Genomic DNA, 20,802 nt, shown 5'->3' with positions numbered 1-20,802 from the left:
AAATTACTGAATGAGCACTTTATCAGTTATATTGTACTGGTGAAAATAATGCCATGCAATATGTAGAAGGGAGGCAAGTATTAGGAGAATTAGAAGTGGAAGAGGTGTATCAGGTAGTGATTAGGTTAGATGTTAATTTAATAAGGCTGTGGGAATGGATGACATATCACCACACATTCTTAAGGAATGCACAGATCAAGGGCATAGTTGGCTATGCCCTTGATCTTCTTATTTAATGAAAGTATTGCAGTGGGTGGGGTTCCTAAGGAGTGGAAAGAAGGCAAACTAGTACCACTCCACAAGCATGATTCTAGGAAAGAAGCTTCCAATTACCAGTCTGTATAATTTTTATACAGACTGGTAATTGGAAGGTCTTGTTTTAGTAATTCACTTGCATTTTATGATAAGGTGACAAGAGTGTTAAATGAGGGAGAATTATATGCAGTGATATTCTTGGACTTTGCAAAAGCATTTGATAGATTACCACACAATAAGTTGGTATACAAACTGCAGAATATTGGTTAGATGGATCAGAGATTAGCTCTCTGAACGATACCAGCAAGTTCTGTATGATGGAGCAGAGTCTCAAAAAAAGAGGGTAATCATTGGCATGCCCCAAGATTCTGTTCTTGAGCCCCACTATTTAATTTGTTTGTAAATGATATATCATGTGAACTCACTGACGATCTCCAGTTGTTTGCTGATGATGCAAAGTTGGGGAGAATTATAAATAGCACAATGCTAACATTAATTCCCTTCAGGAAGATTTGAATAGACTTTTGACTTGGACAGAGGAGTGAGGTTGTAGTTTTAATATTAAGTGCAAGATGTTTCATTTTGCAGTGCAGAAATATATGGTTCTATACTTGATGGTGCTGTACTGCAGGAAGTGGATAAGATTCGATATTTGGGAATGATGGTTGACAGTAGGCTAAAGTTTACAGGACATATTGCAAGTGTTGAAAAGACTGCACATCATAGTGCTGCTATTATAAGAAGTACTCTAACATGTAGAAAGTCGTGCTACTGTATAAAGCACTGGTCAGTCCACTCTTGGACTGACCAGTGCTTTATACAGTAGCATTGGACTATTGTGCTCAGATTTCGTCACCTGGTTTTCAGTGTGATATGGAAACATTGGAGAGGGTCCAGAAACGAGTGACTAAGACAATAACAGGACTTTGGAATGCTGGCTATGAGAGGTTGAAAAAACATTATTATTATTATTTTGCGACACCTCCAAGGAGTCCAATGACTCATTGAGGGAGGGCACCTGCTCTACAGTTCTCCATCATCTTCACCCCTGCCATCAACTGCCTCCACTACCACAAGTATTTCTTTGTCTGAAAAATGCATATGTCCTGAGGGCCAATTTGTCTGTATGTGGGAAAAAAACCCGAGTTTCTGAAAGGAAGAAACCCTGCTATCTCAAAGGCCTTTCAAATCAAACGGTGCAATGTACCATCATTCTTCCAATTACATTACAGAGGCACTATAAATATGTATTGCAGAGTTTGGTGGATAAGAGGAAAAGAGATGATATGATAATGACATTTAAGTTAGAAGATTTTTTTGGATTAATCCAGAAGTGATTATAAAAAGAGTAGAAGGTGAAAAGGGAAGAACCAGAGGCCATCCCTGGAAGTTATATAAGAGCAAGGTGAAGAGTAGATTTCTTACATGGAGAATTGTCAATGAATGTATCACATTATCAGAATATGTTGTTTTAATACAAGGAGTGTTAAAGATTTTAAGATCTGGTATGATAAATATGTTGTTAGTTGAATGAACCTCCCATGATGAATCTGCTGACTCTTGAGGAATATTATTATTATTAATAACAAGAAGTAGATAAATTATTATTATTAGATGATAAATAGTAGATATAGTCGATAAAATGTTATTAATAACAACAAGAAGTAGATAAAATGAAAGATGTGGATGAGAGGTTGGTGAAATAGCATGGGGCGGAATTGTATACAGATATGAAGCAGTATTTTCTTACATGCTCATTTTATTACGTGATTATAGGATAGGCAAAGAATGGTGATGGTCAGTTTGGTGGATCAGTATTCATGAAAAAAAAAAAACATATTTTAACATCAGGCAGATGTGGATTTATAAAAGATTAGGAGTAGTGCAAGCATGAAATAATGTTTTGAAGGAAAGATCAAGAATATATTTGTGCCAAGCTAGATGTGAAAATTAACCTAAGGCAAGAAAACCGATCCTGATTGGAGACTGAAATATTATCAAAATAAGTAATGGGAATCCAAGTAAAACTTTTATTTCTAGAAATAAAAGCAAGATTGTGTTTTAGTAGCAATGAAATTCACAGGATTTTCTTTTCACCACTGGAGAATGGGTGATTAGATCAATGTTTAAGACATCTGTTATGGAAGATCTTGAATCATTTGAGCATGGGAAAGTTTTTCAAATGAAGAAAGGAATATACTGTCATCAGTAGAACTATGGAGAGAATTTGATGTTAGAAAAGAAGGTCATTAATGTACAAAAGGAAGAAGGTTCATGAAAGTGAAGAGCCCTGGGATACACTAGGACTGACAGATAAATCTGATGAAAGGAAACTGGTAATCCAATCAAAAAGGACAGGAGGAACACCATAAGATGGCAACTTCATCAAAGTCCTCTATGTTGGACTGGATCCAATGCCTTGGAAATATCAAAAGTGAACCAAATGACTTTTAGAATTTTTCCATGACTTTTATTCAAAAGTAAATATGGTTGGATAGAAAATCTGCTGTGGAACAAGGGGGAAAGAATCCAATGGTGATCACTAATCAATGATCACTTACACTACCACTTTCTTCATGACTTTTGAGAGTACTATGCTAAGGATAATAGAATGTTAAATTGCTTCCATGCAATATAGGATGGGAGTACAAGTTATTAGGATGATAATAGAGGTGTTAGCATCAAAACAGGGAGACTTATTAATGTCAACATTATTAAGAATTTTTCTGATTTACTTCTGGCAAAAAATCAAAGAGGAAATGCAGTTATTGTGGTAACACAAAAGGTGATTTTCCTTGGTTGCCTAAACAAGAGTTGGAGGAGAAGACTGACACTAAAAGGTGTCAGATGTTAACATGGTACAATTAGTATGTGAGAAAGAGGAGGAAGTATGGAAGGATAGGATTGCTAAACTAGCCTTAGCAAAAAACCAGAAAATAACTGACAGACATTCAAACAGGAGGCAAGTTATTTTGTGCTTACAAAGTCCATGGATTTGTTCGTGTTTTTTTTTTCTTCCTTTTTTTTTTATTGTTTCTGATGTAGGTAGTATGGATTGTGAGAAGCCTGAGATTTTGGACTTGGGCTATTTAATGTATGCTGATTATTATTGTTTACTTGAAGTACTTTGGCAGCACACTTGTTGGAGAATCCAAAGCTTGGGCAATGATTTTGGGTTTTGTGTAGAATTTGGATGAAGGCTCATTTCAGCAGGATTATTTCAGTTATTTGGGTAGAACAGTTGTTTGGATCAGGAAAATGAAAACCATAGAAAAGAGGTACAAAAATCCCAGAAGTCACTACTATGGGTACTATTATAGTGTCCTCTGTTTTCAACAGAGGGTCAATCTGTAGAAAAAGTAATGTAGTGAAAGCTGCCATGAAAAGAGGTACAGAAATCCCAGAAGTCACTACTATGGGTACTATTATAGTGTCCTCTGTTTTCAACAGAGGGTCAATCTGTAGAAAAAGTAATGTAGTGAAAGCTGCCATGAAAAGAGGTACAGAAATCCCAGAAGTCACTACTATGGGTACTATTATAGTGTCCTCTGTTTTCAACAGAGGGTCAATCTGTAGAAAAAGTAATGTAGTGAAAGCTGCCATGAAAAGAGCTAACATTTACAGTATATTACAGGAAGAGGTGGTTAAGAAAAGATCCAGGGTGTTGGAAGAATCATAAGGATTATCTTGCATTCTGGTCAGAAAGTGAATAATTACTGACAGCAAATAGTTTGGTTTCCCTTTCAGCTTAACCTGTGAAGTTAGAAATGGGAAGTCAGTCTGAGTTATGCACATCGAAACCTCCAAGTAAAATGATCTTACTGTTTCAGTAATTACTGTAGAAACTCAACCTTCAGAGATAAATAATCAAAGAAGGTCAGTATGGCAATTGGAATTAGGAAAGCAGTAAAGACAGAAAATGAAAGCAACAAAGTGAGACAAGGAAAACTGAAGCCAGAGGTGATGATACTGGAAGGGTGAGCAATTAAGATTGGTAATCTCTGGAATGGAAAATGATATTAGATCTGACAAAGGTACATATTCCACCCTTCTTACAGAAGGAATCATACAGAATGTAATTGTAATGGATGCCAGTTGAGGTTCAGAAGGAATATAGTGAAGTGCATGTGAAAGTATTTTGCTGTATTTTTTTTTTTATATAGGACTTTTTTTTTTTTTAGATTTTTGGGTGTATTTTGTTGGGGGGGGGATTGTAATTTTTTGCATTTTTGATATCTTTTAGTTCTTTTTTTGTGGGAGATTTTTTTAAATTATGCTATGGTTCAAAAAAAATATTTTACTATGATATCTTTCATAGTTAGTGATGTCAGACACTTTCAGAGAGGGCAGCCAATATGGGTTAATGGCTTCTGGACATGACCCCCACATACAGTTTGTCAAGACTCTGGTCCAAGAATGGCGTTAACTGCATCCTCTGAATATTGCAAGCACAAAACCTATATTTGGTGCACCATCCCACATATGAGAAAAATATTCTACAGTAGGCCAGACTTGGGATTTATATAGTGCTAGGAGTTGAAGTAAGAAATAATGTTTTGAATGGAATGGAATATGATGTGATGTGCTTATGCCAAGAAAGGCTAGAGGTGTAAGTCCAAGAAAATATATTTAATCTTGCATGGAGATGAAGTTACAAGATTGTTCTGTATACATGGAAGTTGAAAAGGTTATCATCACTCCACTAAAATATAGCAAGGACATCAGTGCTTAAAAGGCAATGATTATGGAAAATCTTATACATTGGGATATATGGGCACTACAAAGTTTGGTGAATGAAAAATGAAGTGTACTGTCATCAACAAATTTGATATTAACAAACATTATGCAGTAGCACAATTTTTTCTTCTTGTCGGCCTGGTTGGCCGAGTGGCTCGCATATCCATTCTCCAACCAAAAGGCTGCGGGTTCAAATCCTGCTTTAGGCATGGATGTTTGTGATTGCCTGTGAAATCACTAGTGGTGGTGGTGGCAGTTGGTGGTAGATGATGAAGGTTGGTGAAGTAGTGAGACAAAGAGTTGTAGAGTTGATGCCCTCCCTCAATGAGTCTTTGGACTCCCTGGAGGTGTGATATAATAATAAAAAAATCTGTCAGTATCATTGTGTAGCTATTCCCCTTATCCAACTTAGGCATTGCTCTATTATAAATGTTAGTAAATTACTAAGGCATGAAACTAATGGAAACAGTTATGTTGGAGGTTTAATGGATTTTTTTACAACACTCAAAAAGAATTAAAATAGAATTTAATACTTCCTATATTTCGTCCTAGTCACTAGGACATCTACGGGGATTACAAAGACAATTAATGTAACATGCACACAAAAACTTACAATACTAAGCCCAACCACGTGGGTGACAATAAAGTCCTATCTAGGTGGAGCGCCCTCTAAGGGCAGTTGTAGGTGGCCTGGAATGTAAGGTGGGACCTCTGGTGATGACTGTTTCCCAAATCTTCGGAAGCTTAATGCAACCGTATTTGTTAAGATTTGGTTGATTTTTGAGAGCTGCTGCTGCTTCTAAGAAAAGTCTCTCTTTCTTGAATTTGCTGTGGTGGAGCATGGTGGTTTTCTTCCATGATACTCTGTGGGTAGTGTCCAAAACATGGTCAGCCAAGCCTGAATGGCCATAGTTGTGTTTAACGATGTACGACTTGTGTTCCTCCAGGCGGATGGATGCTGATCTGCCTGTCTGTCCAAAGTACGCAAGCTTACAGGAACAGGGTACTTTGTAAACTCCAGGCAGAGAGAGAGGAGGGAGCTGATCTTTCGTAGAACGGATAAGGGTAGCCAGTTTGCGGTAGGGCTTATATGCTGTGTGTAGGTTATACTTTTTTAGTATCTTGGCTATTTTTTCCGAAGTGCCACGGATGTAGGGTATGGTGATGGCATTTTTAAATTCTTGTTGACGAGAGGGACGGGGAATGGGGGAGGAATTGATTATTTTTTTGATGCTGTGTTCGCTGTAGCCATTGGAGAGGAAAGTTCTGTGTATGTGGTTAAGCTCAGTAGTGAGGGCGGTTCCACTGGAACAAAGATTGTGGGCTCTCTTTCCGCTCCCGTCCCCCCCGAATATACGGTTTACCAAAAATCCACAAGCCTAATTCCCCACTCAGGCCTATAGTAGATGCCACCAATGCACCTTGTTACAGACTGTCTAAACAGCTGGCCAACTCTCTGTCCCCCCTCACCGGAAATTCAGCTTCCTATATAAAAAACTCGACCCACTTTAAAGCCCTCACAGAAAATTTAACCTTGAATAATACAGACATATTAGTAAGCTTTGATATCTCCTCCTTGTTTACCAATATTCCCTTAACTGACACTTTATCTCTCTTAGAAAACGTTTTTCCCTCTGACATCTTAGATCTCTTTTCCTTCGCCATCAACTCTGGGTATTTCGCTTGGAATAACAAAATATACAAGCAGATAGAGGGAACCGCCATGGGCTCCCAACTCTCACCCCCCCCTTGCCAATTTCTATATGGAAGATTTCGAAAAACAAGCCATAGACTCAGCCCCACTCAAACCTTCTATCTGGCTAAGATATATTGATGATGTGTTCTCTGTTTGGCCTCATGGCCCAGACACGTTAGATTCCTTCCTCAGTCATCTTAATAGCCTATCCAAGAATCCAGTTTACTATGGAAAAGGAAAAGAACAATTGTTTACCCTTCCTAGATACCTTAGTCACACGCCTGCCTAATGATACACTTGCCTTCACTGTATACAGAAAACCCACACACACAGGCAGATACATTCACAAACTCTCCCACCACCACCCCTCACAACAATATGGCATCATTAAAACCCTTACCAAGAGAGCCCACAATCTTTGTTCCAGTGGAGCCACCCTCACTACTGAGCTTAACCACATACACAGAACTTTCCTCTCCAATGGCTACAGCAAACACAGCATCAAAAAAATAATCAATTCCTCCCCCATTCCCCGTCCCTCTCATCAACAAGAATTTAAAAATGCCATCACCATACCCTACATCTGTGGCACTTCGGAAAAAATAGCCAAGATACTAAAAAAGTATAACCTACACACAGCATATAAGCCCTACCGCAAACTGGCTACCCTTATCCGTTCTATGAAAGATCAGCTCCCTCCTCTCTCTCTGCCTGGAGTTTACAAAGTACCCTGTTCCTGTAAGCTTGCGTACTTTGGACAGACAGGCAGATCAGCATCCATCCGCCTGGAGGAACACAAGTCGTACATCGTTAAACACAACTATGGCCATTCAGGCTTGGCTGACCATGTTTTGGACACCATCCACAGAGTATCATGGAAGAAAACCACCATGCTCCACCACAGCAAATTCAAGAAAGAGAGACTTTTCTTAGAAGCAGCAGCAGTTTTCAGAAACCAACCAAATCTTAACAAATACGGTTGCATTAAGCTTCTGAAGATTTGGGAAACAGTCATCACCAGAGGTCCCACCTTACATTCCAGGCCACCTACTACTGCCCTTAGAGGGCGCTCCACCTAGATAGGACTTTATTGTCACCCACGTGGTTGGGCTTAGTATTGTAAGTTTTTGTGTGCATGTTACATTAATTGTCTTTGTAATCGCCGTAGATGTCCTAGTGACTAGGAGGAAATATAGGAAGTATTAAATTCTATTTTAATTCTTTTTGAGTGTTGTAAAAAATCCATTAAACCTCCAACATAATGTCCTCACAGCACTTAAGCCTCTACACAATAATGGAAACAGTATATATATATATATATATATATATATATTACTGTTTCCATTATCAATTATCAAACTTGTTAAATAATTAAGTCAAGGCAGTACCTTTATGTTCCCTTAATATATACTGATAAGCCTTCGAGTCCTACAGTTTTATTAACATCAAGCACTCTCTTGATTAAATCTATCTTCCTTCCTATTGTTATTATTAAGCAGATAATAACAAATAATTATTATTATCCCTCCCCCAATAGGAAATACTCATTCAACATTTCCATTGCATCTTTTGCAAATGTAATTCATGTGCTGTTTTCAGTAACCTTTTTTCTTGCCACATGACTATAATTCTCCAGGATTTTGTTTTGCTGCCTCGGCCAAACTCCTTTCGTATGAGCAAGTAAGAAGCGACATGAAAGAGCAGGAGAGTAAGGAAGGACAGATTGAAGTGGTGCTTATGAATGAAGTAAGTAGCATGAGTATAGAAAATGAGAGAATAAGTGTGTAAGACAAACAGGTAGATTTAGGGGCTGACAAGGGAACACAGTGTGAGAAAGGTTGATGCTCAAAGAGGAAGTGAATATGTGTTTAGACAAGAAGTGAATGGGATGGCCTGGGTGGGATGTAGGGAGAGCATTTGGATTTCAAGAAGGGTCTGGAATAAGTAAGGAGAAAAAGAAATGGCTCAATGAAAGTATGGAGGAGTGACATCTAATAAGTAGAATCAGTGAAACTTATTATAGATCCAGGAATGAGCTGTTATGTTTGTATACAACATAGAAGTATCATAAATAAGAGAAATGAAATGACTTCATTGATTGAGTTCATTCACCCAAAAATTGTTGGAATAAGTGAGGCATGGTTGATTGAGGATGACATCCTGACAGGAATACAGATGGAAGGTATGATGTATTTTGTGAAGACAGAAAGGGTAGAAAGGGTGGAGTGCTATTGATGACAGAAAAAAGAGTTATGCCCATACAAGGTAGAGATGCAAGGGGGAAATAGTGAGAGTAGTTTTGAGGCAGTATGGTGTGATAAATTATTATTTATGCCTCCATGGAGTCAAAAGACTCATCGCAGGAGGTCCTTCCTGGGAACCACAAAGTCTATCAAGACTCAGCGTGGGAGATCCCTCCTAGGAAACACAGTATATCATACCACTCCTTAAACTCAGTGACCGTTCTCACTCTCACGACTCTATCAGTCAAATCTCCCTCCAGTTGGTGAGAGAGATCATGAAGTGATTACCTGGACGGTTGCCAACCAAGTGAGGACTTCCATTAGGAAAAGGTATATGTGGAACTACAAGGCTGGTGATTATGAGAAGCTCAGGAAACAGCATAAAGAAGTGAATAGAATGAAATACTATGTTGAATGTCTATAGACTTGGTAGTGAGCAAGAAATGTATAAGCAAATTAGCCAAGCAAATGGGAAGAGAGTGATCATTATGGGTGATTTTAATTATGGCAATATAGACTGGGATGACAAGATAGCAACTGGAAGTAAAGAAAATGAGTTTCCTGAGTTTTTGAGGGATAACTACCTCAGACAGTATGTAACATAAGACAAACAAGAATTGAGTATCTTAGATTTGATCATTTCATCAGAGGATACTATTATAATTGAAGTGTCAAATCTCCCTCCAGTTGGTGAGAGAGACCATGAAGTGATTACCTGGATGGTTGCCAACCATGTGAGGACTTCCATTAGGAAAAGGTATATGTGGAACTACAAGGCTGGTAATTATAAGAAGTTCAAGAAAAAACGGTATGCAGCTGTAACATGGAATAAGGAGTTGGGTGAAAAGGATATCAATATTGCTTGGGTGATATTCAAGAAATCTAGTAGAAGCAATGTCTAAATGTATATCAAAGTCAAAGGTCAGAAGGTTAAATAAGGTAGGGGTGAAATGGAGGAATAACGAGATTAAGCATGTAATACAGAGGAAGAAGGCATTGAAGTAATATAAGATAAATGGTAATAATCATTTCCATGAGGAATACAAAGAACAGACAAGGAGGGTGACTTTGTTGGTAAGGGTATCAAAAGTTCAGTATGAGCGGCAGTTAGCTAATGAAGCCAAAACAAATCCTAGGGAGTTTTTTTCATTATGTAGCCAGCAAAAAAAAAAAAAGAATAATTATGGTAGGATGGCACTGATTGGAGAAAATGGTATAAGGGAAAACTAATGCAGAGGATATAGTTGAGATATTTAATAAGTAGTTCATAAAGATCTTTCATCATCCTTGTGAATGTAACATCATAGAGAGTTTGAGAGCAGTGGATGAAGAGATGTTGGAGAAGGTCCAGAGGTGAATGACCAAAATAGTTTCTGATCTTTGGAATGTTGAATATGAAGAGAGGTTGAGACAATGCAATTTAAAGAGTCTAGTGGATAGGAGGAAGAGGGATGGTATGATAGAGATGTACAATTTGGTTAAGGGTTGTTATAGGTTTAACACTGAAGATGTTTTTCATAAAATGGTGGGAAAGTGGGGAAGAACAAGAGGGTCATCCCTGGAAGCTGGTTTTTTGCATGGAGAGTTGTGAATGATGACTGGTTTCATATATTCAAGCTAGCTGCATAACTTTCACACCTTCATGATGTTTTGCTATTATTTCTTTCTTCTGTTCAATAGAGAGAATTTTTTTGTTTTTTTTTCTCCCTCGTTAGCTTTCTTTTTGGGACCCATTTTGTCACATGGTAAAAAAATGCACTCTATAAAAAAAAAAAAGATACTCAAAATACAGTATTATTACAAATTGTACAACACTAAGACAAGGGATACAAAGAACATATCGTCACCTGAAAATAAAAGTAAAAGTTCAAAAAAACACACAGCTCATCATGGTATGATGAGCTGTGTGCACAACAAAAGGGACCTCTTAGAAGAGCCTATGGGGTCTTAGGATAATAATAATAATAAGCCAATATCTCTTTCCTAACTGCACTCATCACTTTCCTTATATTCCTGGTGCTGCTGAGGTGTAACCTGTTCTTTATTCTTTTCCATATCAACTTCTTTCTCAGCAGCTCTTACATAATTACACAAGTCATACTTTTCACCCCTACTTTATACAGTGGTGCCTTGGTTAACAACAGCCTCAGATACGACATACGTGGTTAACAACAAGTGGCTGTAAGAAAAAAAATCTCTTGGTTAACAACTCTCAATTATGTGAACCTCTATCCGATCTCAAAATCCAGAATTTTCCGATCGCACTCAGCCACGCACGGGAAGACATTGTCGAATAGAGAACAGCCACGCGACATAGCTGTGAAGCTCAGATATGTTTGACCCATCATAGCCAGCTGTTTATGTTTTACATTTATTGTTTCTTTTCTTGTAGTGTACTGTGCTTTTTTTTTTTAATTTGTGGTTATAAATGCATTTTATAATGAAAATGAGTATTTAAGCATTTATTTTTTGTGTTGGTTCATATAGACAATAAATCAGCAGGTGTATGTCACAGTTTGTTCGCTATTCTAAAGGCAAAATGAAATCTCATCTGTATAATAATCATTGTATCTATAAGCTACTAACTAGTATATGTTACAGTAAGTGCTGTATCTAATATCGTCACCTTACAAGCAAAATACACTAAGTCAAAAATTGCAGGTTTTAAATTTAACTGTTAACTTTTATTTCAAGAAGTTTTTTTTTGAACTTTTACTTTAATTTTCAGGTGATGATATGCTCTTTGTATCCCTTGTCTTAGTGTTGTACAATTTGTAATAATACCGTATTTTGAGTCTCTTTTTTTTTATAGAGTGCATTTTTTTACCATGTGACAAAATGGGTCATAAAAAGAAAGCTAGTGAGGGAAAAAAAAAACAGAAAAATTCTCTCTATTGAACAGAAGAAAGAAATAATAGCAAAACATCATGAAGGTGTGAAAGTTATGCAGCTAGCTTGAATATACGAAACCAGTCATTCTACAATATCAACCATTTTGGCTAAAAAAGAAGAACTTATGGTAGCTAAGGTTGCTAAGGGAACTTCAAGATTGAATATCAGAGGGCATCTTTTTCAGCAAATGGAAAATCTATTACTAATTTGGATCAAAGAAACAGAAATGGCAGGCGCTACTACATTACAAAATGCAATCTGTCAAAAAGCTAAACATATTTATCAAGATTTGAAAAAGAAGACTTTGGGAGTTCTGAGGTAGATGATGATGATTTCAAAGGTAGCAAAGGTTGGTTTGACAACTTTAAAAAAAGAACAGGAATTCATCATGTGGTCAGACATGGAGAGGCAGCTAGTGCTGACAAAGCAGCAGCAGCATATAAATTTATCAATTGCTTTACGAGAATTATAGAAGAAGGAGAATACCTACCTCAACAAATCTTCAATTGTGATGAGACTGGGCTATTTTGGAAGAAAATGCCCAACAGGACATTTATCACAAAAGAAGAAAAAACACTCCCTGGCCATAAACCAATGAGTGATAGGTTAACATTGCTTTTAGCAGCAAATGCAAGTGGAGACTGCAAGATAAAACCAATGTTAATCTACCACTCAGAAAATCCCCGAGCATTCAAAAAGTTCAATGTCTCCAAATCCAATCTCGGTGTTTTGTGGAAGTCTAACACCAAAGCTTGGGTAACAAGAATAAAATTTAGAGACTGGATTCATGAGGTGTTTGGACCAGCTGTCAAAGCCTATCTTGAGCAAAACAATGTGCCTCTAAAAGCCATTTTAACCTTGGATAACCCACCTGGCCATCCAACGGGCATACAAGAAGAGCAACCAGAGGAATTAGATTTTATCAAGGTGATTTTTCTTCCTCCCAAGACTACATCTCTGATTTAACCTATGAATCAGCTGATAATTGCAAATTTTAAAAAACTTTCCACAAGGGCACTTTTTACCAGGTGCTTTGAAATGTGTGAGGCTACCAACATAACCCTAAGAAAATTTTGGATGGAAGAATTCAACATTGTCATAGCAATTAGGCTAATTGTAAAGGCTTGACAAGAAGTAACAATGAAATGTCTCAAAGCAGCATGGAGGAAACTGTGTCCTTCCTTTGGTAATAAAGAAACTTCAGATGAAGGACACAAATTGGTAAAGGATATTGTGGCAAGTGCTCATGATCTTAACTTGGAAGTAGAGGAAGACGATGTTGAAGAATTATTGGAGATGCATGATTGAGAACTGACTACTGATAAGCTAAAAGAACTTTTCAAGCAGCAATGTGAAGAAAAGGAAATGGAAATTTCATCTGAAGATGAGCATGGAAAGAAAGAACAAATTACAACTGATGAAATAAAATATGTTTTGGCAAAGTGGGAGGAAGTTCAAAACGTTGCTATGAAATGGAATCCAAACAAATCTGAGGTTATTAGAACTGCAGATCTATTTAATGAAAAGTCCATGCAGTTTTTCAGAAACATTTTAAAAAAGAGGTAGAAGAAGCAAACAACCCTAGACATTTTTTTTACAGGTCCATTTGTCAAAAAACTCCGAAGTGAGTCCAATTGTCCTTCTAGTGAAGATTGATAATTAAAAACTGTTTTCATGAACAATTCATTTTATTAATGTTAATTTTTTGTAGCAAATACATATAGTATTGTATAATAAATAAATGATATTTACCATATTTTTATGACATTTAAAATGTCATAAAAATATGGTAAATTGAATGAGTGTTGAATGAGTTTTATCTGCATTTTTAATGTGTACTATGGTTGTGGAGAGTAGCCGGAACAAATTAATCGATTTTCAATTAAATCTTATGGAAAATTGTGCCTTGGATAACAACGGTTTTGGTTAACGACGGTAATCCTGGAACAGATTACCATCGTTAACTAAAGCACCACTGTATATCCTCCTAACCATAGATATACAATTTTGCATCGCCATAAGTAATAGATCTGGAACCAAGTCTATGTACTACTGATTTTTCTCCATTTCAGTGCTGCAGAAGGTTATTTCCTCAGTTTATCACAGTCTTCTCTCCTGTAATTCCACACATCTCTTTGATACATACTTTTGATTTTTCATTCATGTAATGTTCATTGATGTAAGAGAGGTGACGGTGCTGAATGAAGGGAGTATTGCAGTTTATCTATAATAATGTCAAAAGTATAAGGGTTAAGAGTTTTTTCCATTGGTTAGTTCAACTTGGCCAATAGTTATAAGCATTGTTGAGACTTGACTGACAGAGGATGATTTAGTCATGGGGATATAGCATTTTCAGAGAGAATAAAGGGTACAGAATGCAAGGAGTGGTGCCTCAAAAAAGTATGAGTACATTAAGGAGGATGAAGAGGACAGTTTATTTGAGGCTATCCTGTGTGAGACAGACCAGTAGGATGAAATACATAATTGGCTGTTGATATAGCCAACGAGATATAAAGGGGAATATAAATGGCATGCACTGGCAAATTAGCACAATGGGTGCATTTCAAGTAATTATTATGAGAGACTTCGACTATGGGGAGACAGATTTTAGAGGGAGAAATGGTCACAGGGAAGGAAGGAAACAGAATTTGTATAGCTGCTAAGCAATATTATTAAGCAATATATTACCTGAAATCACATGTAATGGAGGGGACAAGAGTTCGAGAGTGCTGGATATGGTCATGGCAAAAGCGAACTTAGCAGTAAGCAATAGAGTCACACTGCCTCTGACTGGTAAAAAGCAATCATGTGATCTTAATCTCAGAGTGTCAGACATGCAGAATTTTCTGTTAAAACGAGTATATGTGGAATTACAAAACAGACGATTATGACAAACTAAGTCAATTTGGAGCAATGCCATAGCATAAAAATTTGGGGGGGGGGGGGGTGCTAGCAGTGCATGGAAGATAACCAAGGGGTGCTTGAGGAAAGCAGTATCAGACTGTACATCCAGTCAGGAAGATAAATCAGATAGAAGTTAGATGGATGAATAGCATCATTAAGCAGGCATTACAGACAAAAAAAAAAGCTGCGTAGAGAATATGAATATAAATAAAGTAAAAGGTGATACCCATGAACAGCAAGGCACAAGCAAGAAGGGTGAAGTGTGTGGTAAGGAAGGCCAAAGCTTATTATGAGAGGAAGTTAGTGAAGAGTGCATTTGCTATGTGGCAAGTAAAAGTAAAAATGACTACTATGGAAGGATGATTTCAACTAGTTTTAGTGGTAGGAAGGTGACAGAAACAAAGAGAAATAGTTGAATTACTGAGTGATAATTTTGAAACTGTATATAATGAGAATGTGCAAGAGAATTGGTACCTGCTCCAGCTGTTTAATTTGAGCCTCAGTTCTGGGACGATGCCAATGCAGTAGAAAGAGAGCAAAATAGTTCCATTGCATAAAGGAAACTCCAAGACAGAAGTTGCAAATTATAGGCCAATTAGTATCTCATGAGTGGTGGTTAAGGTATTGAAGAAATTGGTAAAAAGCAAAATTCAGGACTGGGTGAACAGGAATATGATACTTTTATATGAACAACATGGTCTTGTGAAGGGTGGGTCTTGCCTTAGTAATTTGCTTACTTTTTTTATAATTAAGTGACACCTGAGTTGGATTAAAGAAATAGCTACTAACCGCTACTGCTGGACTTTGCAAAAGTATTCGGCAGGATTCCACATGGAATTCTCTTGCATAAACTGGAGCAAATATAGATTTATATGAAGCTGATGATTTTGATAAGAGAATGGCTAATGGGTATAAAAAAAAAATAGCAGTGTATGGTGGAGTTGAGTTCAGAAGAAGGGCACATAACTAGTTGTTTACTGCAAGGCCCAAAGGGATGTATGGATCACTGTGGATAAGGGAGTTGAAATATAGAGAACAAATTACAAAGGTAGACAAAACAGCACATCAAATTATGAGGTGGCTGTTGAAGAATGCATTGACAAGCAGGGATAAAGAGGTTACTATTCCTCTTTATAAGGCTTTAATAAGGTCACATACTACTGGTTCCCTGAATTTCATGGAGTGCAAGAAGTGGTAGCGACGTTGAGAGGCTTTCATGTGGCTTAATGGAATATATACAGCACTCAAGAGGCAAGTAACTAAGATTGTGGAAGGTCTATGGAATACAGCTTATGAAAACAAATTGAAGGTTTGTGAGCTTCAAAAACTGCTGACAGCCAAATAAGAAGACATAATAGAAGCATATAAGTTACTAAAGAGGTTTTATAGGATTGACACTGAAGACTTTTTTTCAGTGTAAGCCATTCATTACCAATCATCAGGAAAAACTATGTAATTCCTCCTTGTAGAAATATCTTAACCCACATCACCAGTTATGGAGATGTTACAGGAAGAATACCACAAGTGTACATTCATTTAATTTAATTTTAATTTCATTTGCTTTTTTTTTCAGTACATGGTGGGAAGGGAGAGAACAAGGGGATCATCACTGGAAATTATTGAGGAGTGTGGTTAGCAAGGGTGTTATGACTAAACTTTTGCCTTGGAGGATGATAAATGGGTGGAATGGGTTGCCAGAAGGGGCTGTGAGTGCTTCATGGGGAAGACTTCAAGGAGATGCAGAATAGATATTGTGTGAGAGTGGGTCTGCCATGATGAGTTTCTGACTCCACATAAGATGCCTGAGAAATAATAATAATATTTGATTTTTCATTTTCTGTGAGTCATATTTTTCATTAGAAAAACACGACTAGTACAGATTATTTACCAACCTGGGTGGCTGAGTGGTTAATTAACGTATCTGCTTTCCATGCAACTACAGGGTCAAGTCCTGTCATGAACATGGATGTTTGTGATTGTCTTTAGGTGGGTGATGAATTTGATTGTTGGGGATGAGACCACCTCCCTGCTCAAAGTGGAGTGAAAAAAAGTTCCCTGTTTGGGCTCTAGAGCAGGGATTTTCAAATTATGTAAAAAATATATTTAAAAAAAATACAAAAGAATATATAAAATTAATAAAAATAATCCTCAGCCACTCATGATATGAATGCGGTATAGGTTTACAAAAACCTTTCATGGATGGGAGCCACATAAAAAACATGAAATTCATCTTCCAGCTAAAAACAATCATCAACATCCATGCCCATATATGGATTAAAACCTGCAGCTTGCTGGTTGGAGAATTGGTATATTAACCACTTCAGCCTTTACATCTTTAACCACTTTACATCACCATTTTGAAATGTTTTGTCCTGGCAAATAGTCTTATTTAATCTCTACCTATATAGTCTGCTATGTTTCTTTGTTATCTGTCTAATGGATGCCTATTTAGAGGGATGAAAAATCTGAGATTCTGAAAGTAAATTACCACCCTTCCTAAAAGTCCTTTATAAAGACTTAAGAGGAGTGGAATTTGAACCCATGCTCCATAGGAAAATGTCAATACTGACTTAGCTATAAGGCTCCTACAATGAATGTACTGGAAGAGAAGCTTTCATATGAAAATACTAGTGGTGGTAGGCGTTAGTGTAGTTGCGGTTCATTTTAGGTGGTGGAGACAAAAAGATGCAGAGTAGTAGGTGCCCTCCCTCGATGAGTCTTTGGACTCTCTGGAGGTGTCATGTAATAATAATATAAATTATCATCAGATAGTCTATCTCATTATAATGGATGACTTAATGCAGTGGTTGAATATGACAGTGAATGTGAAGAAACTGGATAGTTTGGACTAGGCAGGAAGGCAAGAGGAGAACAATTATCAGATTTCTGCAAACAGCATGACCTTATAGTTGATAACACATTTTTTGAAGTATCAAAATCAAGACACTATATATGGAAATCACCAGGAGATTATTTAGGCCTCAAAGGAGTCAAAAGACTCAAAGCAGGGAGGGGGGGGGTCCTTCCTAGGAATGTCACACGATACCAGATTAATTACATACTAATCAAGATGAGATACAAAAACCAAATTAAGCCATGATGTAGTTACCCAAGAGCTGAGATAGAGAGTCACCACTCACTCGTTATTGCAAAATGTAAAATAAAACATAAGAAAATAAATATAAGGAGGAAAAAATGGAATATTGAACTACTGAAGACCTCAGATATAAAAAAATAAATTTAAAAAAGAAACAGGTTGCATGTTTGAGAAGAAGACTGAAAAAGACTGGATAGTCATCAGATTTACAAAACTACAACCATCGAAGTCTTCGGTCACAAATGAGATACTTAAGTTAATAGAAGAACAAAGTAAAGCAAAGAACAGTATCAAAGACTAAGGAACAAGATTAAGGAAGATTAAATTGAAAGATTGTAAAAAAGCAAAGGAGAACTGGATAAAAGAAATATGTAAAGAAGTTGAATATAAATTCAAAACAGATATATAATATTAGATATATCTGTTTTTAATTTATATTCAACTGTATGAAATCAAAAAAATTACTTATTGGTAACAAAGAAATAGCTGACAGATGGAAGGACTTGAAAACTTATATAGTAGAGAAAATATGAATAATGATTATCGAACCAGAATATGAAGTTGAAAAAGAAAGTCTTTGACCAGAGATACTGGATGAAGAAATGAAAAGAGCTATTAATGAACTACTTAACTGGAAAACTGGAAGGAACAGATGAAATACTGCCTAAAATTCTGAAAATTCTAGCAGACACAACACAAGAAGCTTCATTTAAAGTGATTAGGCTAATCTATCAAGAGGGACAGGAAGTATTTGATTTCTATGAAAGCAGAAAGTAATAGTTTGATGGTAACAATACCCAAGAAAGGGAATGCAATAGACTGTAAAAATTATTGAACATTAAGTATACTCGGTCATGCCTCAAAGATCATATTAAATATAGTGAAGCATAGAATAAAATCAAAAATTGAATGCTATTTAGATAAAGATTAGTTTGGATTCCAGAATAGTAAAGGAACTAGAGAAGCAATACTAGACTTAAGAACAATAATAAACCAAAGAAGTCAAATAAATAAAGCTATATACATTTTTATAGATTTAGAAAAGGCATTTGATAATGTACAATGGAACAAGGTTTTTCAAATAATGAAGGAAATTATAATAGACTGGAATGACTAAAGACTAATTAAGAAATTGTATAAATTTTATACTAGCGAAAATAAGGGTACAAATACAGGAAAATTAAGCAACTACAGAAATAATGAAAGGTATAAGACAAGGTTGTGAATTTTCACCCTTACTTTTCAACCTGTATATAGAAAATGCAATGAAATTGATAAAAGAAGGAATGAATGGGATAACTGTAGGTGGAATGCAGATACATATGATACACTTTGCCAATGATATAGCTGTATTATCTAAGAATGAACAAGATCTAAATCAGATATTATCTAAGATGGATGATGTTTTATCTGATTATGGACTTAAAATAAATGCAGAAAAGAAAAAAAAAAACTGAAATAACAGTGGAAGGCTTAAGTGAACAAAATATAATAGCTAAAATAGTGACTAGAATAAGTAAGGGTGTAAAATAGTTCATATATTAGGGATGAACTATTCAAGAAAATGAAAGGTGTAAGGAAATCTGAAGAAGCTATGGGAAAAGAAGTATTACGGGAAAAGAGATAATTTATTACAAGTAAGATAAGCAAAGATATATGGAAAAGAGTTATAGAAACATTTCATGACTTATTTTTCACGGTATTAACAACACCACAAACACTTTTATCAACAAGGATGTTTTATTAACGCTAATATTTCGCTGATTTTCAACTCAGCATCATCAGAGCACAACACACATGTAAACGCGACAGTGAGTGAGTGAAACAATATAATTGCAGAAAGACAAAAGATCTAAAGTTCTATTTTTGGCGCCCTCTAACGAAAAAAAAAAAAAAGGCAGCAGTTATCCAGGAGTTTTTCTTAGATAGGAAGAAGAAGATAAGGAAGAAGAGAGGAAGATACCTACATAAACAATCACATCATCCAGTCCAACAGTATGGCATTTTAAAAACACTTACACACAGAGCCAGAGCCATTTGTTCTAACGATACAGCTCTGACCACTGAACTCCAGTACCTGCGCCATACGTTCTTAGCCAACGGCTACAATCCCTACAAAATAGAAAAAATACTACATAGGCCCATTACTCTGCCCCCCCCCCCTAATACACAAGAATACAACATGACTATTTCTATTCCCTATATCAGAGGTACATCGGAAAAGATAGCCAAAGTATTATTGAAACATGGCCTTCGCACCACCTTCAAGCCTCATGTCACGCTGGCAACTCTGATCCGCTCACCAAAGGATAAACTTCACCCTTTAGCACACCCAGGAGTGTATGAAGTTCCATGTGACTGTGACTTGGCCTATTATGGGCAAACAGGAAGATCAGTGAACATCCGCCTGGAACAACATGAAAGATACATTCGCTACTATTACTATGGCAAGTCGGGACTGGCAGACCACGCTTTGGACACTCCTTCACACAGGATTAGATGGAGGAAAACGAATGTGCTATTTAGGAGTCGTTATAGATCTGAAAGACTATTTTTTGAGTCAGCAATGGCTTTGAAGAATTCTCCCAACCTTAACAAATATGGTTGCATTAATTTGCCAAAAATTTGGGAGACGGTTATCCTAAGAAAAACTCCTGGATAACTGCTGCCTTTTTTTTTTTTTTTCTTTGTTAGAGGGCGCCAAAAATAGGACTTTAGATCTTTTGTCTTTCTGCAATTATATTGTTTCACTCACTCACTGTCGCGTTTACATGTGTGTTGTGCTCTGATGATGCTGAGTTGAAAATCAGCGAAATATTAGCGTTAATAAAACATCCTTGTTGATAAAAGTGTTTGTGGTGTTGTTAATACCGTGAAAAATAAGTCATGAATAACCAGCAACGCCTAAGCTTATCTGTTAGATTATAGAAACAGATGTTTGGAGCATATTCTTATATGGATATGAGACTTGGACTTGA

At 36.5% G+C, this 20,802-nt stretch overlaps 1 protein-coding gene across 2 annotated transcripts in view; it reads right to left on the bottom strand.

The window, feature by feature from the left end:
* Positions 1 to 20,802, bottom strand: part of LOC150098145 (lysosomal acid glucosylceramidase-like) — a 235,650-nt gene that overhangs the window by 102,067 nt on the left and 112,781 nt on the right. The gene's annotated exons all lie outside the window — the stretch shown is intronic.

This window comes from Typopeltis vanoorti, chromosome 16 (assembly GCF_054136105.1).
Source record: "Typopeltis vanoorti isolate ZY-2024b chromosome 16, IOZ_Tvanoo_1.0, whole genome shotgun sequence".
NCBI classification, from domain to species: Eukaryota; Metazoa; Arthropoda; class Arachnida; order Uropygi; family Thelyphonidae; genus Typopeltis; species Typopeltis vanoorti.
The sequence above is the reverse complement of the archived record's forward strand: the minus strand, read 5'-3'. Positions and strand labels throughout refer to the sequence as shown.